The sequence below is a fragment of the Oncorhynchus masou genome, chromosome 15 (assembly GCF_036934945.1).
Source record: "Oncorhynchus masou masou isolate Uvic2021 chromosome 15, UVic_Omas_1.1, whole genome shotgun sequence".
Classification (NCBI taxonomy): domain Eukaryota; kingdom Metazoa; phylum Chordata; class Actinopteri; order Salmoniformes; family Salmonidae; genus Oncorhynchus; species Oncorhynchus masou.
The window spans coordinates 66,767,667-66,791,199 of NC_088226.1; the positions used below are offsets into that span (position 1 = coordinate 66,767,667).

At 41.0% G+C, this 23,533-nt stretch overlaps 1 protein-coding gene across 1 annotated transcript in view; it reads left to right on the forward strand.

Annotated features, from left to right (window-relative positions):
- The first annotated feature begins 6,384 nt into the window (after positions 1-6,384).
- LOC135556909 (inositol hexakisphosphate and diphosphoinositol-pentakisphosphate kinase 2-like) overlaps positions 6,385-23,533 on the forward strand; it is a 76,542-nt gene continuing 59,393 nt past the window's right edge. Inside the window, exon 1 of the mRNA XM_064990316.1 lies at positions 6,385-6,454. The gene's annotated coding sequence lies outside the window, so the exon portion shown is untranslated. The remainder of the gene's footprint in view (positions 6,455-23,533) is intronic.

Below are 23,533 nucleotides of genomic sequence, written 5' to 3' on the forward strand. Positions count from 1 at the left end.
TCTTCACCCCAGATGTCCTCTAGTTCTCTTCCCTTGTATACTATTTACTAGGAACAAGGCCCTAGTTTCTTCCCGGGTAAAAAAACCAAGATGGCCACCACTGACCCAAGAGTACTGGCACCAGAGGCGGCCGGTCGACCAATTAGGCTCTGAGGAGAAGAAAAAGGGCGCCCAAGAGGTTATTACAACCTCCACTGCCTTTGCCTTTACAACATAATCATATCCAAATGTACACTGTAGAGCCCGAGTGGTGTCTGAGCGGTGGAGGGGGGGATCTGAGAGGGGCGAGTGTTGGTTTTTAGGGAACACTGAATCCTTATGCCACAGTACAGACTGGCCTCTCATGTCCTGTTTCGTGATGGGACCGGGAGCCTCCCCACACCGGCTTCTTCTTGACAGAGAGCCCACAGGACCGATACAGACCCGTCTGCAGACACGCCAGGGCCGTCTCTGTCTACGCCTGAGTGTCAGTGTGAAAACGGATCATCCTCATTTATATATCTACTGTATGTCCATGGAAATGTATAAGGTCTGTTACTAATGTCACATCTCCGATGGCCATGTTTGAATTTTACTATATTTAGCTCATTCAACTTGTATTCAGCTTGAATTCTTAACGAATTATACTTGATCCAACACTACTTTATACTTGATTAAACACTCCTTTATACTTCATCCAACACTACTTTATTCTTGATCAAACACTACTTTATACTTGATTAAACACTACTTTATACTTGATTAAATACTACTTTAAACTTGATTAAACACTACTTTATACTTGATTAAACACTCCTTTATACTTGATCCAACACTACTTTATACTTGATTAAACACTCCTTTATACTTGATCCAACACTACTTTATACTTGATTAAACACTACTTTATACTTGATCCAACACTACTTTATACTTGATTAAACACTACTTTATACTTGATCCAACACTACTTTATACTTGATTAAACACTACTTTATACTTGATTAAACACTACTTTATACTTGATTAAACACTACTTTATACTTGATTAAACACGACTTTATACTTGATTAAACACTACTTTATACTTGATCCAACACTACTTTATACTTGATCCAACACTACTTTATTCTTGATCAAACACTACTTTATACTTGATTAAACACTACTTTATACTTGATTAAACACTACTTTAAACTTGATTAAACACTACTTTATACTTGATTAAACACTACTTTATACTTGATCCAACACTACTTTATACTTGATTAAACACTACTTTATACTTGATTAAACACTACTTTATACTTGATCCAACACTACTTTATACTTGATCCAACACTACTTTATACTTGATCCAACACTACTTTATTCTTGATCCAACACTACTTTATACTTGATTAAACACTACTTTATACTTCATACAGTATGTGTTTCCTACATTTCTCAACAGCAATGTGTATCAAAAATCATCCAGAAAACATCATCCAGCAATCCCCCTGACAGCTGTGGACAAGGCCTTACACGTCTTTAGGTCGAAAGTAATCTGACTCCCAGATTCTGCATTGCATTGGCCTCAGCTCTCAACTCCTCACACCTGAGAGAGCTGGAGATGCGCTACAATCACCTAGGCCGTTCAGGAGTTACTCTACTGTCTGCTGCACTGAGAGATCCGCACGGTAGACTGGTGAAACTCTATCCAACAGTATTCATGTGACATGAATTTTAAGGGTAGTTATCATTATTGAAATTGTGCCAAACAAACTTTTAACTGATGTTGTTTAGACCAAGACATTGATAGTATAACTCCCATAATGGTAAGAACAGTGTCACGCCCTGACCTTAGAGAGCCTTTTTATGTCTCTATTTTGGTTTGGTCAGGGTGTGATTTGGGTGGGCATTCTATGTTCTTTATTTCTTTGGCCTCGTGTAGTTCCCAATCAGAGGCAGCTGCCTATCGTTGTCTCTGATTGGGGATCATACTTAGGCAGCCCTTTTCCCTCCTCCTGGATGGGATCTTGTCTTTGTTTGTGTGCAGGTAGTTTGCACAATGAAGCTGTTCGGTCGTTGTTTTCGTTATTGTTTTGTCTTTTCTATTCTGAAGTTTCACTTTGTTAATAAATTATGTAGAACTCAAAGTACTCTGCGCCTTGTTCTCATCCTTCATCCGACGACACCCGGAACAAACAGTAATGTGATAACTGTTTGTTGACCTCTTTTCTTTGCCTTTTAATGTCGCAGACCTCTTTAAGGTTGGCTACTATTGAGTTGTCACTAATGGGACAGCAGGGTGGGACATCGGCACGTGTCTTTGTGTATGTGATACTGAATGACGATTCATTTTTTTTCTACTTTTCTCTATAGTGTGGCCCATGATGGAAAGTTCCGGTTCCACTTTTCTCTACAGTGTGGCCCATGATGGAGAGTTCCGGTTCCACTTTTCTCTACAGTGTGGCCCATGATGGAGAGTTCCGGTTCCACTTTTCTCTACAGTGTGGCCCATGATGGAGAGTTCCGGTTCCACTTTTCTCTACAGTGTGGCCCATGATGGAAAGTTCCGGTTCCACTTTTCTCTACAGTGTGGCCCATGATGGAGAGTTCCGGTTCCACTTTTCTCTACAGTGTGGCCCATGATGGAGAGTTCCGGTTCCACTTTTCTCTACAGTGTGGCCCATGATGGAGAGTTCCGGTTCCACTTTTCTCTACAGTGTGGCCCATGATGGAGATTTCCGGTTCCAGAAGTCTAAGTTTTGATGACCGCAGTGAAAAATAACGATGACAAGTCACAGTAGTATATTCAATGAAATATGAGGAGGGTGTAGGCTCGGAAGACAGATTTGTGTCCACAAAAAATTTGAATCCAAAGTATCCGAGGGGATTCTAGGTATCCTAGATACCGTCTCCTGCCATTGTGACCTTGAGTAAGGTACTTAACCCTAAACGTACAGTAATACTACTAGGTACAGTTCCCTTCTCAACACCTACGGTACTTGTGTTGTGCCTCTTAAGTGGTCTGGTTTCTGGAATCTGTCAGAGGTTTTCTGAAAAGCGTTATTTGAGATTATTAAGTGACATTCTCTTATTTGTCTTGGTCTTCCCCATCAGATGCCTGTGAGCTCACACTGGACCTAAAAACAGCACACATACTCCTCTCTCTAACGGACATGATCAAAAAGGTGATGTGGGAGAAATGAACAGTCGTATCCTGATCACCCAGAGAGATTTGAGAAACGATCACAAGTGCCTCCTGAGCAATGGTTCTAACTGAGCAATGTTACTGGGAGAATGAGTCATATTTATTATTTATTTATTTAACCTTTCTTTAACTAGGCAAGTCAGTTAAGAACAAATTCTTATTTACAATGACGACTTACCAAAAGGCCTCCTGCGGGGTTAGTGGCTGGGATTTAAGAAAATGTGTATATATAGGACAAAACACACATCACGACGAGAGACAACACTACCTAAAGAGAGACCTAAGACAACAACATAGCATGACAGCAACACATGACAACACAACATGGTAGCAACACAACATGGCAGCAGCCCAACATGGTAGCAGCACAAAACATCATGATACAAGCATTATAGGAGTGGCATATGAAAGAATTGACTGATGGCATAGTGTGTTGATGTCATAGTGTGCTGATGGCATAGTGTGCTGATGTCATAGTGTGCTGATGTCATAGTGTGCTGATGTCATAGTGTGCTGATGGCATAGTGTGCTGATGTCATAGTGTGCTGATGTCATAGTGTGCTGATGGCATAGTGTGCTGATGGCATAGTGTGCTGATGTCATAGTGTGCTGATGTCATAGTGTGCTGATGTCATAGTGCTAGGCCACAATGGCATATCTTGGAGTCTGAGGTGTTATAATGACATATACACTTCCTGGCACAATGATAAGGGCACTTTCTTAAGTAACCCCTTCTCCAATAGAGTAAGAGTGTATCTGGACTGGCAAACCTGCATGCTGTCCTGTCCCATCTCCCAAGACACATTAACCCTCCTGCACTTATTTGAGACCACATTCACTGAGCTCTCGATCCAGGTTTTTATGTAGGGCCTTTCTCCTCAATGTCCCTGTGTCAGCTAGAATAGCCTCGTGTCCTGGTTTGGTTTGGTTTATTCGGATCCCCATTAGCTTTTGACAAATCAGTAGCTATTCTTCCTGGGACAAAATGTGAAATACAACGATATACAAACAATGCACCTGAGCAAAAAAGGGAGGTCCCACTCCTGTTCCTACGTGATATGATGGAACATGTTTCCCTGAAAATACAACACACATTAAATACAATTAAGTCATGTAATGTAGTTGTCACACGCTTCGTAAACAACAGGTGTAGACTAACAGTGAAACATTTGAGGCTGCTGCGGGGAGGATGGCTCATAATAAAGGCCGGAATGGAGTGATGTGTTTGATACCATTCCATTGACTCCATTCCAGCCATCATACTCCATTCCAGACATTATTATGAGCCTCCACTGGTGTTGAGCCTTATTTTCATATATCCCTGTGTCCTTTTCGAGTAAATTTTTGAGTTACCAGTATCACCCATGACTGTGTTTGCTAGTGACAGAGACATGGTTGATGCATTCATTCATTTTCAGTTCTGTGGCCATCACCAAGTGAGATCCTAAGTGATGTTATCATTAAAATGAAATGTGGAAGACAAAAAAATACACAATTCATAAGGCCTTATTTTGAGGGCCTAGTTTTACCCTAATAAAGTGGACTGAAACTCATGGTTTACAGGCCACATCAGGCCTGCAAGTCACATTATGCTGGCTTGAGAAGTATTGTGTAATTTCTATTGGAATCCACCCAGAGTGGGGATAACAAACATTTGGAATTTTAATTCACCCGCAATCTGCATTCAGAAAGACTGCCAAAGTTAGGAAGACTAAAATATGAGACTACCCAAAGCAGGGGTATTCAACTCTTACCCCACGAGGTCCGGAGACTGCTGGTTTTCTGTTTTTTCTGATAAGTACAGTACTTGTGTTCCAGGTCTAAATAAGTCCCTGATTACAAGGGAACAATGAAAAAAGGCAGTGGAACTGGCTTCAAGATCCAGAGTTGAGTTTGAGGGACGTAAAGCATCTAAAATGGAACAACCATTTCAATAACGGGTCAAATAAGTCAAAATAATCGATTGGATTAGTTTAGAAAAATGTATGTTATTTATATTTGAGTAGCATCGATCAATCAATGCAAAAACATAAAATAAAATGAAATCAACCTGCAATACAGCATGCCGGGAAATATGATAATGATGGCCATGGTTTTGGTTAAACTCTGCTTATAAATGCTGTGTTCTGGTGCTAGTCAGAACAGGAAATGCAGACATTTCCGACTTGCTAATTTGTTGTTTCCGAGGTCCGACAAGCACGTGAATGCGGCATTACACCAACACTGGGGTTATTTTATGCCACTGTATTTTAATTGAAATTTTTTTCTACTAGTACTTTGCCGATAGCTACGATATTGAGGAAAAATGTACTTTCTATGACTGAGATCTGTGGTTGTTCCACCTAGCTATCTTAAGATGAATGCGCTAACTGTAAGTCGCCCTGGATAAGAGTGTCTGAAAACGTCAAATGTAAAACTCTTCACAGTGTTAATTTAACTCCTGAATCAACACTAGAAATGTAACATTGAAAAATCAACACGAGTTAAACACTGGCCAATTTGCTGTGTGCTATGAAAGGGATACATTTCAATAACCTTTCAGAATTCTAAAGAACCCTAGATGCCATCTCAAGAACCCCCCCCACTTAACTCAGTTTTTTTAAATCGGGCAACAGTTCTCCAAGGAACCTTAAAATCTTAGGAAGAACCATTTAATAACGTTCATTTTCCCCCGTGTAGGTAGAATGTTTATTTGTCAGGTTGACACAACAATACCGTTTCTCAGTGAACTCTTTTACACCGAGTGTCCTTTTATATGTCGAGACATTTGATTTAGCTGTTTTTTTTTAAACCGATGCGGGAACATTATGGCTTTTCAATCAATTGAGTCCTACCTACCTGTGCTCTGTACCAATCCTTCAGGCTAAGATGTTTTTCTTGCCATTGAATTGTATTTTTATTTACAAAGGCAACATTGTAAATCAAATGCTCAACAAAGACACCCTCCCCAGGATTTCATATCCCTAGCCTGTCAGATGTATAATAGGTAGCATAATTCACCTTCTTAATAAAATACCCTTGCCAAGAAGGTAATCATTTAAAACATTGTAAATCATTTGTTTCTATGTCTTTATGATAGCACTGTGAGCTCATTATCAGAAACACAAAATTGATTTCCAGTCAAGGTCATGTTCCGGCACACTCCAGACGGTAGATGGCAGTGACAAAGGCCTTTGTTTTAAAGAACCCAATCCGACTTCAAAGGAAAGGCGAAGCCCGCGTGCACGACAAAACAACTACCGAGGGAGAAGGAAGTTGACAGCTGGTTAATATTTAGTGGTAAGTAACTTTAATTGAGCACCGCAACACTCATTTACCAATATTTATCGTCACTGCAGTGTGTTGGCTGTAATGTAAAGTTGACTAGCGAAGTGGGCTACGTTGTAACTATTTATTTGCACGCAAAAACATTTGGCATGGAGGCAAGGTTGTTACAGTGTGCACACTTTCTTGACAGGAATACACATGAACCATTCGTGACAGACCGGTTCCAAAGCTTGTTCCCAAAAGAAAAATATAGCTAAACTCTGATGAACTCCAACGGAGTGGAGCAGAGACCTGGGCCGTATTCCCATTACGGAAACCGTTTATGAACCAAACGGAACAAAACGAAGTTTATATTGGACAAATTATGTTAGGTCCCTCCCGGTTGCGTTCCGTTTGCTTCTGTTTAATAAACGTTTTTGCAACAATTGCCTCAGGGGTGTATTCATTGCGGAAAACGTTTACCGTTTAAGAACCAAACAGAAGTAAACGGGGAAGGGAACTTCCTGAATTTGTCCAATATAAACTATTGTTTGGAGTAAACCGTTTGCAACATAATTTCATAATGATTTACACCCCAGGTTTGTTGGAATTAATCATTTACATTTTTTGAAGTATTGACCTTGGGTGAATCGATGTAGTTGGAGTTGAATTCCACAAAGCCTGGTCTTTGCTCCACTCCATTGGTGAAGTGAAGTGGAGCTGGCACTGAGCATGCCCAATTTTGATTGGAGGTCGGACAGAAATTCTCAAAGGCACATGGCCGCCCATCATTTATTTAAACAGGAAGTCACATTGAGATTAAAATCCCTTTTACAAGAGAGCCCTGTACACATAACAATGAAAAAAGAATATAAAAACAACATACACGTGTATAAAACAATACAATTCAGCACAATAAGACAATTAAAATGTTTAAAAAAAACATTAAATTAAAGCAATCACATTCAGCAACAAACAAGTCCTCAATCAGTAATTTAAACTGCCTGAGTGACACCACCAAATCTAACTGTAGTGAACTCTGCAGATTGTTACACAAATCTGGGGCATAAAAGCAAAATGCAGATTTTCCCAAATCTGTGACGACTGAAGGGATCTCCAGTGTCATCCATTCCTGTGGAACAGGTTTGGTAACTTGAGATCTTAATTAATGATGTTCCATATGGAGAGGGTTTCTGTCAGCTCTTGTATATAACTAAAAGAGGAGCTCTCTTCTTACAGACAGAGGTCCATCCCATGCATTTGTGTGCTGCTATTGCTTTAGCTACTGACATGGAATTTGCTAAATATTTTAATACAGAAACTGATATAACACACAGCTGCTAAATCACTACGTGCACATGATAAAGTGCACATGATAAAGTGCACATGATAAAGTGCACATGATAAAGAAAGGAATGAGGTGGGTAGCTAATAAGTTTGTGTAAGTAAAGTATTTATTTAAAAAAGTTTAGTTAAACTTAAGTTTAGTTTGTTTTTGTTAGTGTACATACAGCTAAATGTTTAAATACTGAGAGCTTTATGTCCATACATATTTTTTTTTTTTTTTGCCTTTACCTCCCTTATCTCACCTCATTTGCTCACATCGTATATAGACTTGTTTCTACTGTATTATTGACTGTATGTTTGTTTTACTTCATGTGTAACTCTGTGTCGTTGTATGTGTCGAACTGCTTTGCTTTATCTTGGCCAGGTCGCAATTGTAAATGAGAACTTGTTCTCAACTGGCCTACCTGGTTAAATAAAGGTGAAATAAAATTTAAAAAAATACAAGCCTATTGTGTCGCACTTGCACATGCTTCAGTGTATTTCTTTGTTGGCTATAGCCTTGAAATACTGGAAGTAATATAGCCTAAATAATAGATTTCTTTCCTTCTTACGTTTCCTGTCTGGCTCCTGACCTATTTAGTGTTTATATGCTGTTTAATATGACATGTAGCCTATTTGAAATGATGAGCACTTCTTAGTCACCTGTTCATGTTTATTCAAATACTTTTTTAATTCAAATCCATTTTGGTTTCAATACTTAACCAAATGGTCATTCCAGGTAATCAGACAAATAGATGGCTATTGGTTAAATTGATTCATTAAAAAAATGAAAGAAGCGAATTTGGAGTGGCAGTTTTTTGTTTTTGATATTTTTAGCAGAGCAGGTGGAAAGGATGTGGAGCACAGAAGCAGTGGGAAGGCTCTCCTCCATGAGCTATGAGGGGGATTTCTGACCTCTCAACTCCACTCACATACTCTTGAGTGGAGTTCATCAGAAACTTCCTTCACAGTGGAGTTTAGTCAGCTACCTCTTAAGCTAAAGTGATGTTTGCTAATGTCAGCAATCAGTCAGTGGTGACCTTTTAAAAAAAAAAAAAAAAAAAAAAAAAAAAAAAAAAAAAAAAAAAAAAAATTTAACTTCTGTTTCATTGTTTGACAATTTGCCTTGTTTTCCCCTTGTGTAATGTTGCTAGGTCACCCACTCTCAGGTTGGTTGTAAATACAGTAAGCATTTTGTCGCGTGCCATCGCTGTACAGTAAGCATTTTGTCGCGCTGTACAGTAAGTATTTTGTCTGTGCTGTAGATGGCATCTGGGTCAAGGAGTGTTGGGGTATGGAGACTAGAGGGCTTAAGCTATTTCTGTGATGTGTGGCTGGCGGTGGGGAATGAGGTATTGTCATTCCTCGTCTGTACGTTCAGTCCACTCCAGACTATTGAACATAATGATGAACAGATTTGTTAAAGATTTAAGCATTGGAGGCTACTCCGATTTTAAAAATAAATAATAATAATCACCTGCACAGTCTCGGTTCTGTCTCAGTGTTCTGGTAATACCTGTTAGGCTGTGTGAAGTCTCAGTGTTCTGGTAATACCTGTTAGGCTGTGTGAAGTCTCAGTGTTCTGGTAATACCTGTTAGGCTGTGTGAAGTCTGTTCTGGTAATACCTGTTAGGCTGTGTGAAGTCTGTTCTGGTAATAACTGTTAGGCTGTGTGAAGTCTCAGTGTTCTGGTAATAACTGTTAGGCTGTGTGAAGTCTCAGTGTTCTGGTAATACCTGTTAGGCTGTGTGAAGTCTCAGTGTTCTGGTAATAACTGTTAGGCTGTGTGAAGTCTCAGTGTTCTGGTAATAACTGTTAGGCTGTGTGAAGTTTCAGTGTTCTGGTAATAACTGTTAGGCTGTGTGAAGTCTCAGTGTTCTGGTAATAACTGTTAGGCTGTGTGAAGTCTCAGTGTTCTGGTAATACCTGTTAGTCTGTGTGAAGTCTCAGTGTTCTGGTAATACCTGTTAGGCTGTGTGAAGTCTCAGTGTTCTGGTAATACCTGTTAGGCTGTGTGAAGTCTCAGTGTTCTGGTAATACCTGTTAGTCTCAGTGTTCTGGTAATACAGTGGGTAATAACTGTTAGGCTGTGTGAAGTCTCTGGTAGTGGCTTCTGTTCTGTAATACCTGTTAAGGTGTTCTGTGTGTGTGAAGTCTGTGTTCTGGTAATACCTGTTAGGCTGTGTGAAGTCTCAGTGTTCTGGTAATACCTGTTAGGCTGTGTGAAGTCAGTGTTCTGGTAATACCTGTTAGGCTGTGTGAAGTCTCAGTGTTCTGGTAATACCTGTTAGGCTGTGTGAAGTCTCAGTGTTCTGGTAATACCTGTTAGGCTGTGTGAAGTCTCAGTGTTCTGGTAATACCTGTTAGGCTGTGTGAAGTCTCAGTGTTCTGGTAATACCTGTTAGGCTGTGTGAAGTCTCAGTGTTCTGGTAATACCTGTTAGGCTGTGTGAAGTCTCAGTGTTCTGGTAATACCTGTTAGGCTGTGTGAAGTCTCAGTGTTCTGGTAATACCTGTTAGGCTGTGTGAAGTCTGTGTTCTGGTAATACCTGTTAGGCTGTGTGAAGTCTCAGTGTTCTGGTAATACCTGTTAGGCTGTGTGAAGTCTCTGTGTGAAGTCTCAGTTAGTTCTGTGTTCTGGTAATACCTGTTAGGCTGTGTGAAGTCTCTGTGTTCTGTGTAATAGTGTTCTGGTAATACCTGTTAGGCTGTGTGAAGTCTCAGTGTTCTGGTAATACCTGTTAGGCTGTGTGAAGTCTCAGTGTTCTGTGTAAGTCTGTGTTCTGGTAATACCTGTTAGGCTGTGTGAAGTCTCAGTGTTCTGGTAATACCTGTTAGGCTGTGTGAAGTCTCAGTGTAATACTGTTAGGCTGTGTGAAGTCTCACTGGTAATACCTGTTAGGCTGTGTGAAGTCTGTGTTCTGGTAATACCTGTTAGGCTGTGTGAAGTCTCAGTGTTCTGGTAATACCTGTTAGGCTGTGTGAAGTCTCAGTGTTCTGGTAATAACTGTAATACCTGTTAGGCTGTGTGAAGTCTCAGTGTTCTGGTAATAACTGTTAGGCTGTGTGAAGTCTCAGTGTTCTGGTAATACCTGTTAGGCTGTGTGAAGTCTCAGTGTTCTGGTAATAACTGTTAGGCTGTGTGAAGTCTCAGTGTTCTGGTAATACCTGTTAGGCTGTGTGAAGTCTCAGTGTTCTGGTTCTGGTAATACCTGTTAGGCTGTGTGAAGTCTCAGTGTTCTGGTAATACCTGTTAGTGTGAAGTCTCAGTGTTCTGGTAATACCTGTTAGGCTGTGTGAAGTCTCAGTGTTCTGGTAATACCTGTTAGGCTGTGTGAAGTCTCAGTGTTCTGGTAATACCTGTTAGGCTGTGTGAAGTCTGTGTTCTGGTAATACCTGTTAGGCTGTGTGAAGTCTCAGTGTTCTGGTAATACCTGTTAGGCTGTGTGAAGTCTCAGTGTTCTGGTAATACCTGTTAGGCTGTGTGAAGTCTCAGTGTTCTGGTAATACCTGTTAGGCTGTGTGAAGTCTCAGTGTTCTGGTAATAACTGTTCTGGTAATACTGTTAGGCTGAAGTCTCAGTGTTCTGGTAATACCTGTTAGGCTGTGTGAAGTCTGTTCTGGTAATACCTGTTAGGCTGTGTGTCTCAAGTCTCAGTGTTCTGGTAATAACTGTTAGGCTGTGTGAAGTCTCAGTGTTCTGGTAATACCTGTTAGGCTGTGTGAAGTCTCAGTGTTCTGGTAATACCTGTTAGGCTGTGTGTGTTCTGGTAGTCTGTTAGTGTTCTGGTAATACCTGTTAGGCTGTGTGAAGTCTCAGTGTTCTGGTAATACCTGTTAGGCTGTGTGAAGTCTCAGTGTTCTGGTAATCCTGTTCTGGCTGTGTGAAGTCTTGTTCTGGTAATACCTGTTAGGCTGTGTGAAGTCTGTGTTCTGGTAATACCTGTTAGGCTGTGTGAAGTCTGTTCTGGTAATACCTGTTAAGTCTCAGCTGGTAATACCTGTTAGGCTGTGTGAAGTCTCAGTGTTCTGGTAATACCTGTTAGGCTGTGTGAAGTCTCAGTGTTCTGGTAATCTGTGTTCTGGTAATAACTGTTAGGCTGTGTGAAGTCTGTGTTCTGGTAATACCTGTTAGGCTGTGTGAAGTCTGTTCTGGTAATAACTGTTAGGCTGTGTGAAGTCTCTGGTAGTGTTCTGTGTTCTGGTAATACCTGTTAGGCTGTGTGAAGTCTCAGTGTTCTGGTAATACCTGTTAGGCTGTGTGAAGTCTCAGTGTTCTGGTAATACCTGTTAGGCTGTGTGAAGTCTGTGTTCTGGTAATACCTGTTAGGCTGTGTGAAGTCTGTGTTCTGGTAATACCTGTTAGGCTGTGTGAAGTCTGTTCTGGTAATAACTGTTAGGCTGTGTGAAGTCTCAGTGTTCTGGTAATACCTGTTAGGCTGTGTGAAGTCTCAGTGTTCTGGTAATACCTGTTAGGCTGTGTGAAGTCTCAGTGTTCTGGTAATACCTGTTAGGCTGTGTGAAGTCTCAGTGTTCTGGTAATACCTGTTAGGCTGTGTGAAGTCTCAGTGTTCTGGTAATACCTGTTAGGCTGTGTGAAGTCTCAGTGTTCTGGTAATACCTGTTAGGCTGTGTGAAGTCTCAGTGTTCTGGTAATACCTGTTAGGCTGTGTGAAGTCTCAGTGTTCTGGTAATACCTGTTAGGCTGTGTGAAGTCTCAGTGTTCTGGTAATAACTGTTAGGCTGTGTGAAGTCTCAGTGTTCTGGTAATACCTGTTAGGCTGTGTGAAGTCTCAGTGTTCTGGTAATACCTGTTAGTCTCTATGACTGACTAACTAGTCATGATGGCCTACTTTGTTTTCATAGTGAAAGCTTGTATGCTGCTGTCAATCAGCACAAGTAAATCGCTAGTGGAAGACAACAATATTCTGACGGTGCCGGTCTTTGCAGTCTCCTTCAATCCCTTTGAAATGAAACGCCCTGTAATGTACAGCATATGACTCCTGTATTTGCACAGACAGTTGTATGTGTCATTGGCAGTGGCAACCCGCCCCTAAAAAATGGTTGGATTATGGATTGTTTTAAATGCTCATAAAAGTGAGGTAAATGTGTACATATGTTGGTGAAAAAAAAATGTACGTGAACCTTTTGGAAATACCTGGATTTCTGCATAAATTGGTCCTAAAATTTGATCTGATCTTCATCTAGGTCACAACATTAGACAGTCAGTCTGCTTAGACTAATAACACGCAAACAATTATACATTTTCATGTCTTTATTGAAATTGGTTGACCCTCCTCTGGCAGCAATAACCTCAACCAAACATTTTATGTAGTTGCGGATCAGACCTGCACAACGGTCAGGAGGAATTTTGGACCATTCCTCTTTACAAAACTGTTTCAGTTCAGCAATATTCTTGGGTTGTCTGCTGTGAACTGCTCTCTTGAGGTCATGCCACTGCATCTCAATCAGGTTGAGGCTAGGACTCTGACTGGGCCACTTCAGAAGGTGTATTTTCTTCTATTCAAACCATTCTGTTGTTGATTTACTTCTGTGTTTTGGGTCGTTGTCTTGTTGCATCACCCAACCTCTGTTGAGCTTCAATTGGTGGACATGTAAGGCTAACTTGGGAATTCATTTTTCCATTGATGTTAGCAAGCTGTCCAGGCCCTGAGGCAGCAAAGCAGCTACAAACCACAATGCTCCCTCCACCAGACTTTACAGTTGGGATGAGGTTTTGATGTTGGTGTGCTGTGCCTTTTTGTCTCCACACTCCTTCCAAAGAACTCAACTGTAGTTTCATTTGTTCACAGAATATTTTGCCAGTAGCGCTGTTGAACATCCAGGTGCTCTTTTACATACAGTCGTGAAGCAATGTTTTTTGGGGGGGCAGCAGTGGCTTCTTCTGTGGTTTCCTGCCATGAACACCATTCTTGTTTAGTGTTTTACGAATCGTAGACTCAACAGATGTTAGCATTAGAGGTCGACCGTTTAATCGGAATGGCCAATTTAATTAGGGCCGATTTTCAAGTTTTCATAACAATATGTAATCGGCATTTTTGGACGCTGATTTAAAAAAACATTTTTTTTTAAATGTATTTTTATGATTTTTATTTTTTAACTTAATTTAACTAGGCAAGTCAGTTAAGAACACATTCTTATTTTCAATGACGGCCTCGGAACGGTGGATTAACTGCCTTGTTCAGGGGCAGAACGACAGATTTTTACCTTGTCAGCTCAGGGATTCAATCTTGCAACCTTACGGTTAACTAACCCAACGCTCCAACCTCCTGCCTCATGAGGAGCCTGCCTGTTACGCAAATGCAGTTAGAAGCCAAGGTAAGTTGCTAGCTAACATTAAACTTTTCTTATAAAAAAAACAATCAATCAATCATAATCACTAGTTATAACTACATATTGTTGATGATATTACTAGTTTATCTAGCGTGTCCTGCGTTGCATATAATCGATGTGGATGCATTCGCGAAAAAGGACTGTCGTTGCTCAAAAGTGCACCCAACCATAAACATCAATGCCTTTCTTAAAATCAATACACAGAAGTATATATTATTAAAACTGCATATTTAGCTAAAAGAAATCCAGGTTAGCAGGCAATATTAACCAGGTGAAATCGTGTCACTTCTCTTGCGTTCATTGCACACAGAGTCAGGGTACATGCAACAGTTTGGGCCGCCTGGCTCATTTCGAACTAATTTGACAGAATTCTACATAATTATGACATAACATTGAAGGTTGTGCAATCTAACAGCAATATTTAGACTCATGGATGCCATCCGTTAGATAATATACAGAACGGTTCCGTATTTCACTGAAAGAATAAATGTTTTGTCGTCGAGATGATAGTTTCCGAATTCGACCATATTAATGACCTAAGGCTCGTGTTTCTGTGTGTTATGTTATAACTAAGTCTATGATTTGATAGAGCAGTCTGACTGAGCGGTGGTAGGCACCAGCAGGCTTGTAAGCATTCATTCAAACAGCACTTTCGTGCATTGTGCCAGCAGCTCTTCGCAATGCTTCAAGCATTGCGCTGTTTATGACTTCAAGCCTATCAACTCCCGAGATTAGGCTTGTGTAACCGAAGTGAAATGGCTAGCAGGTTAGCGGGGTGCGCGCTAATAGAGTTTCAAACGTCACTCGCTCTGAGACTTGAGCACTTTTACTTTCATCTCCAACACCTTTGTTTTTGCATTATTTAAACCAAATTGAACATGTTACGTTATTTACTTGAGGCTAAATTGATTTTATTGATGTATTATATTAAGTTAAAATAAGTGTTCATTCAGTATTGTTGTAATTGTCATTATTACAAATAAAAAAATTGTCCGATTTAATCGGTATCAGTTTTCTTTGGTCCTCCAATAATCGTTATCGGTATCGGCGTTGAAAAATCATAATCGGTCGACCTCTACCATGTTCCAGAGATTTCAGTAAGTCTTTAGCTGACACTCTAGGATTCTTCTTAACCTCAATGAGCATTATGCACTTGCAGTCATCTTTGCAGGATGGCCACTCCTAGGGAGAGTAGCAACAGTGCTAAATTTTTTTGTCAATTTGTCTTACTGTGGACTGAAGAACATAGAGGCTTTTAGAGATACTTTTGTAATCGTTTCCAGCTTTATGCAAGTCAACAATTCTTAATCTTAGGTCTTCTGAGATCTCTTTTGTTCGAGGCATGGTTCACATCAGGCAATGCTTCTTGTGAATAGCCAACTCACATTTTGTGAGTGTTTTTTTATAGGCAAGGCAGCTCCAACAAACATCTCCATTCTCGTCTCATTGATTGGACTCCAGATTAGCGGACTCCTGACTCCAATTAGCTTTTGGAGAAGTCATTAGCCTTGGGGGTTCACGTACTTTTCCCAACCTACACTGTGAATGTTTTAATGATATATTCAATATAGACAAGAAAAATACAATTTGTGTGTTATTAGTTTTAGCACACTGTCTATTGTTGTGACCTAGATGAAGATCAGATCAAATTTTATGACAAATTTATGCAGAAATCCAGGTAATTCCAAAGGGTTCACATACTTTTTCTTGCCACTGTATGATGTTATTTCAGATTGCAAGTTAACTGGCTAGTTGTGACATGTTAGCTAGCTATCCCCAGTCAGATTGCATCTGCATGCTTGTTGCGTTCTCCCTGGTGCGTGCGTGCATGTGTTTGTTCGTGAGCTGACTGCTCATTCTAAATAGTATAATCTAATCCGTGTCAGCGTGAAGCTGCGTTCATTCGGTTTTTGACATGCAGAAGTTAAATGGGTGTGTTTATGCTGCTGTTCAAATGCACAGATCACTTTATGTCTTCACAAAACTACTCCCGGTAGTTTGAAAGCTTGGCATCATATTTTATTCATGCAGCTTTGTTGATGACTCCAACCACCTCACTCCCCTAGTATTCAACCAATCAGTGGCTGTCATTGGGCCTGTTATCAGTGAGTCGGATAGTGAGTGCCTTTTCTGAGAGCTCAGTTGATGATCCCACCCTAATCATAAACATTGGTGGAAGCAAGGCCTTTCTACAGGACACTGTCACAAAGGTTACTGTCTCAAAGGTTAAAAGCATTTATTGGGTTCGTCACACTTTGGGTGGTGAAGGTGACCCACTGCCAGACAGACAGTGGGTTGGTCGATGCCAGAGGGAGATGGGGACGTGTTCTATCAGCCATCTTTGATTTAATTAATCATAGGTGTCGGAGGAGGACGTCGTAGGCATCGGCAGAAGTAGTGCCTTTTATTGAAGGGTGAATCTTACAAAAATTGAGATGGTGAGGCAAAGGGATGAATGAAGCACAGCAAGGATTGGAAGATTGGAGACGAGAAACAAAGATGGAGCATTGTGCGCGCAGGCATTAGGACAGACACGCGGGCATTAGGACAGGCAGGCAAGCAAACATGCAGGCATTAGGACAGACAGGCACGCAGGCATTAGGACAGACAGGCGCGCAGGCATTAGGACAGACACGCAGGCATTAGGACAGGCGCGCAGGCATTAGGACAGGCACGCAGGCATTAGGACAGGCGCGCAGGCATTAGGACAGGCGCGCAGGCATTAGGACAGGCAGGCAGGTAAACACGCAGGCTTTAGGACAGGCGAACACGCAGGCTATAGGACAGGCTGACACGCAGGCTATAGGGCAGGCTATAGGGCAGGCGGACAGGCAGGCTATAGGGCAGGCTTTTGGACAGGCGGACAGGCAGGCTATAGGGCAGGCTATAGGGCAGGCTATAGGGCAGGCTATAGGGCAGGCGGGCTATGGGGCAGGCTATGGGGCAGGCTATGGGGCAGGCGGACAGGCAGGCTATAGGGCAGGCTATAGGGCAGGCTGACATGCAGGCTTTAGGACAGGCGGACAGGCAGGCTATAGGGCAGGCTATAGGGCAGGCTATAGGGCAGGCTATAGGACAGGCTGACATGCAGGCTATAGGGCAGGCGGACGGGAGGGCTATAGGGCAGGCTTTAGGACAGGCTGACATGCAGGCTTTAGGACAAGCTGACATGCAGGCTATAGGGCAGGCTGACGGGTGGACCTAATTCTTTAAAGGGGCAATCTGCAGTTGCTACATCTTTTATATTTCTTTTTTAAACTTTTTAAATTAATGATTGAAGGGTATTGGGGTGGCAGGGTAGCCTAGTGGTTAGAGCGTTGGACTAGTATCCGGAAGGTTGCAAGTTCAAATCCCCGAGCTGGCAAGGTACAAATCTGTTATTCTGCCCCTGAACAGGCAGTTAACCCACTGTTCCTAGTCCGTCATTGAAAATAAGAATTTGTTCTTAACTGACTTGCCTTGTTAAATAAAGGTAAAATAAATAATAATAGAATATAACAGTAATATCTACCAGATTTGAAAGTCAACCATCATCACTAGTTGTTCAACCATCATACATTAGCGATCAATTAATGAAGGAAACTGAAGAGGTACTTCCAGTACCTTCCAGGCCTTCCAGTACCACTATTCTCCTCAACCCACCAGTTCTATCTCCCCCAGTCACTCAAGGCCTGATAGCCTTACTGCTGTGTTTCTTTGAGCGCAGTGGTGGTGAGTGTCTTCACACTGTCGTTGTAGCTGTGTATTTATGAGTTTATCTCCCGTCCTCAGGTGTCTGAGATGGGCTTCCACTTGGTTTAGTGCATCCTGTCTGTGTCAACGCCGTAGAGGAGAGTGATGAGTTATGTTTGGGTAGCGTTACTAGTGTAGGCCTCTGCACCCAATACTTTTCTCTACCCTGTCCACCCCTGGCCCTCTTTCAACTCCCCTGAAAGGAGGGCAGGCTATTCTGGGGACCGGGGTTACCCATGGTCACATGTTATGTGTGACAAAGTTGAGATATGTGTGGGCAGGATCTGTCTAAAAGTAGCATGTGGTTTTAGCTAGCGTGCTAGCATTCTACAGCATATCATGAAAGGAGTTGTTTTTGTTTCAAATCAGATCAAATTTTAATTTGTCACATGCTTATTAACAAAACGTGTAGACTAACAGAAACTTACTGGGCCCTTCCCAACAATACAGAGAGGATGGGAAAAAAAGAAAAGTGAAGTAATATAAAGTAACACAAGGAATAAATACACAAATGTTTTGTATACTGAGTGTATTTAGCAGACTTACGGCTTGGGGGTAGAAGCTGTTTAGGATCCTGTTGGTATCACTTCAGGAGGTTCAGGAGGTCAGAGACCTGGCAGTGTTGTGCCAGGACAACAACCTCTCCCTCAACGTCAGCAACACAAAGGAGCTGATCATGGAAACGGAGGGCCGAACACACCCTCATCCACGTTGACAGAACAGTCTATGACTTGGGTAGCTGGAGTCTTTGACCGTTTTAGGACCTTCCTCTGACACCGCCTGGTTTAGAGATCCTGGAATTCAGGGAGTTCAGCCCCAGTGATGTACTGGGCCGTACGCACTACCCTCTGTAGCTCCTTGCGGTTTGGATGCCAAGCAGTTGCCATACAAAGTAGAGGTCGACCGATTATGATTTTTCAACGCCGATACCGATTATTGGAGGACAAAAAAAGCAGATACCGATTAATCGGCCGATTTTATTTAAAAATAAGTGTACATATATTTATATATAAATATATCATGTATACACACACACATTTTTGTAATAATGACAATTGCAGCAATACTCAATGAACACTTTTATTTTAACTTAATATAATACACAAATACACACACACACACACACACACAGCTCTGAAGTGACAATGATACTGAAGAGTCTGCTTAGGAGTCAAATACTCTCAACTGTTTGAATAAAAATAGAGTTTAAGTTAACTTTGATGAATGTTGAAAACAAAAACTGTAATTTCTATATGCAGGAAATCCTATTTTAACAATGGACATGGTAAGAATTGACGACCAAAGTGCGAGTCATAATTCCCATGACACCTTCTAGCAAAATCTGAAAGGCGGTTCCTTCATTAATTTATTCCATAGGAATTATTTTTAGATTCACTTAAAATAAGGTCTGTGTTTCGTGTAGGCTTACACCACCGTGTCAATTTTATAACTGTGTAGATATCCATAGGACAAGGTAACTCTATTGGCTAAGGTAATCAATATTGGCTAAATATAAGCGAAGATAAAAATTAAATAGTTGTAGAGTGGATTTATGAAAATATGTTGACAAACGTTACCTTATCCTAGTGAGATTTACACGGGTACCAAAACGCTGAGGCGGTTTAAGCACGAAACACAGACCTTATTTGAAGTAGATCAAGACATTCTCTATGGAAGACATGAACAGTAAAATAACGAAGGAACCCCTTTCAAGTTCAGCCGCAAGTTATTACAGGAATTATAACGCGTTGACTATTTCTCTCTAAACCATATACCTTTGACTATTACAATCCTGCTGCTGACCTACCACCCCTCAGTCAGACTGCTCTATCAAATATCAAATCATAGACTTAACTATAATAAACACACAGAAATATGAGCCTTGGGTCAAATCCGGAAACTATCACCTCAAAATTCCGTTCCGTATTCCGTTCTGTATTTTATCTAACGGGTGGCATCCATGAGTCTAAATATTCCTGTTACATTGCACAACCTTCAATGTTATGTCATAATTACGTAAAATATCCCGGCAAATTAGTTCGCAAAGAGCCAGGCGGCCCAAACTGTTGCATATCACATCGTATATAGACTTGTTTATACTGTATTATTGACTGTATGTTTGTTTTACTTCATGTGTAACTCTGTGTCGTTGTATGTTTCGAACTGCTTTGCTTTATCTTGGCCAGGTCACAATTGTAAATGAGAACTTGTTCTCAACTTGCCTACCTGATTAAATAAAGGTGAAAAAAAAAATATATGACTCTGAGTGCAATGAACGCAAGAGATATGACACAATTTCACCTGGTTAATGTTGCCTGCTAACCTGGATTTTTTTAGCTAAATATGCACGTTTAAAAATATATACTTTGTGTTGATTTTAAGAAAGGCATTGATGTTTATGGTTAAGTACACATTGGAGCAATGACAGTCATTGATTGATTGTTTTTTATAAGATAAGTTTAATGCTAGCTAGCAACTTACCTTAGGTTACTGCATTTGGTAACAGGCAGGCTCCTCGTGGAGTGCAATGAAATCAGGTGTTAGAGCATTGGACTAGTTAAATGCAAGGTTGCAAGATTGAATCACCCGAGATGACGTTAAAAATCTGTCGTTCTGCCTCGTTCCTAGGCCGTCATTGAACATAAGAATGTGTTCTTAACTGACTTGCCTTGTTGAATAAAGATTAAATAAATAAAGATTAAATATTTTTTTTGTTAATATATAGATTTCCGATTGTTCTGAACTTGAAATCGGCCCTAATTAATCGGCCATTCCGATGAATCGGTCGACCTCTAATACAAAGCGGTGATGCAGACAGTCAAGATGCTCTCAATGGTGGAGCTGTAGAACTTTTTGAGGATCCGAGTGCCTATGCCGAATCTTTTGAGCCTCTTGAGGGGGAAGAGGTGTTGTCATGCCCTCTTCAGGACTGGGTGTCTGTGGACCATGATCTATTTCCTTAGTGATCGACCTGCTCTACTACAGCCCTGTCCACGTGGATGAGGGTGTGATCTCAATACCAGGCAGTGTCAGAGGAAGGCCCTAAAACGGTCAGACTCCAGCTACCCAAGTCATAGACTGTTCTGTCAACGTGGATGAGGGTGTGTTCGGCCCTCCGTTTCCACGATCAGCTCCTTTTGTGTTGCTGACGTTGAGGGAGAGGTGGTTGTCCTGGCACAACACTGCCAGGTCTCTGACATCCTTCCTTCAGGCTGTCTCATCGTCGGCGGCATTCTTAATGATGGTGTTGGAGTTCTGCGCAGTCATGGGTGAACAGGGAGTACAGGAGGGGTGTGAGAACACACCCCTGGGGGGTCCCTCGTGTTGAGGGTCAGCGTGGTGGATGTGTTGCTTACCCTCGGCCCATCAGGAAGTCCAGGAGCCAGTTGCAGAGGAAGGTGTTTATCCCAGGGTCCTTAGCTTAGTGATGAGCTTGGAGGGCACTATGGTCTTGAACACTGAGCTGTAGTCAATGAACAGCATTCTGTCGTAGGTGTTCCTTTTGTCCAGGTATTATGGTATTAGTACACAAGGGGTTGCCAAAAACACAAAAAAGACCATTGGGCATCTGTTACCAGATGCCCAATTTTATTAACAAAATTAGCACAAGTAATAGTGAATTTCCATGGAGGTTGTGAGATAAATATGCCAATGAGCGGAAACGAAAATAAACTAATTGTAAAAAAAAACGGCAATCCAGCGCATACATTTATGCATGTTTAAGTGGAAGCTACTGACTGTCATTTTTGGTAAGTTTGGATATTTTACAAGCGAATCTGAATGAGAGACATTGTGCAAATGAACAAAGTTTTGACGCATGCTTGTCTGCTCTGAAGCAGTATATGTACACTGCGTCTGTCTGGAGGGAGAAGGGGCGGGAGGAGATGACTGGGAAGAGCAGACTGGCCGAGAATGGAGAGGAGAAAAAAAAGGAATGAAAATCAAATCGAGATGGTGGCAGCTGTACATAACTCCTCCCAAAGGGCTTTGACTTCTTAAATATGGCAGAAAGCTTGCACAATATGTGACTCGTTTCATGAAACTATGTGTATGTCGCATGGCACTACTTTACAGGAGAGCCATTTGAATAAAACACATTTTTAAAAATTGGGGGGGCAGAAATGTGTTCTGGAACACGTGAACTTTCATGTGCCTTAATAACAAACGTGTATAGCATCTAAATACATTATACAATTGTTAAATTAGGAGCCTAGTTGGTTTAGCCACAGAAAAAGTCAGCAACCTTCCCACTAGTCATGATTGGTTGAGATAATGAGTGGGCTGGACATGCCGAGAGATGAGTTTGCATTGATCTGCCATGTAGCACGGTTCTGTCTATATCATGAGCTGGTCAGTATGTGTAGATAATCCTTTCTAACAGGGCTATTTTGTCATACCACGTTGAAGAACTGCATAAGTGTTGCTCTCCACTTTCTGGAGGACCGAGTTTTGAAATCAGTGGAATTAGAGTATGATAGCTAAGGAGATGGAGAACATTCTGTTGTTTCATTGCAAATATGCAGACTGAGTCGAAAAGAGAACACACAGAAGGCTGTTGTATAACCTGTCTCCGAGAGAAACACTCTGAATTTATGAACAGACAATCTGACAATGCTCTGAGTTTACAAATGCCCTGAGCACACTCTGGCACTCCAGATTAAATTTACCAACACACCCGTAGTATATAACAGCCTTTAGTCTTAATCTTTGGTTGTTTAGTACATGGCCTCATGTGTGAATCCTTAAATGGGTGAGTGTGGCTAAGCTTAAGAGGTTGTGAACAATGCTGAATGGGTGTAAACAATGAGCTCTCCAGTAGATACCAAAACATTCCAGGGCCATTTTCTCAAAAGTGAGATTACAAGTTTATCAACATTCAAAGTAGAATTACTTTCCTATTGTTCCTCAACTCTAGTGTATGATATACCATTTTCTAGCTCTGAGTCTCTACTTTTATCCGATGTAAAAAAAAAATATAAAATTATTATTATTTTTTTTTAAACAACACAATTTCAAATTTTTCTACTTAAGACCGACTCGTGCCTGTCGGTCCCATAAGATGGCCCATCAATTTATTAATTCAGTAAATTACTTCGATAACCAGCAAGTTAAACTTAGGGGTCGCGTTAACAGAGATTTCTTTATTTTTCACGCAGGAAAAAACAAAGTGCTTAAGAAATCTCTTGCTGTGTTTTTTAAGCGGAGATCTACAATGCTTATTGTAATTTCTGTTCACCATCAGCGATTCGGATAATGACTGTAACTCCTTATTTAGAATTTCAGTGAGCTCACTGGCTTTGGGTGCTGACATGTAGAGTGTACATAATCATTCTAGCTTTGTGTAAGACCAGTGGCAAATCATTTAGTAAAATAGAGAAGAGTAATGGCCCAAGGGAACTGCCCTGAGGGACACCGCACTGTGCATATGTGACATGCTCAATCATAATCAGTCGGAAGTTGCGATGGCTAATTTGCATATCAATTATGTGTTTGTCCATTGAGATACTATGTGATTTCGGCTAGAAAATAAAGATGGACTAACTTTAACAAACGACTGTATATCACAGGACAAAAAAAGAAGGACCGTTTTAGTTATGCTCTTCACGGCATGTGACCATAGCAACTCCAAACAGTGGTACGACACCCAGTAGATGAGTAGAGCTGAGTTAGAGAGATGAGGCAGCATTATTAGACAGCATGC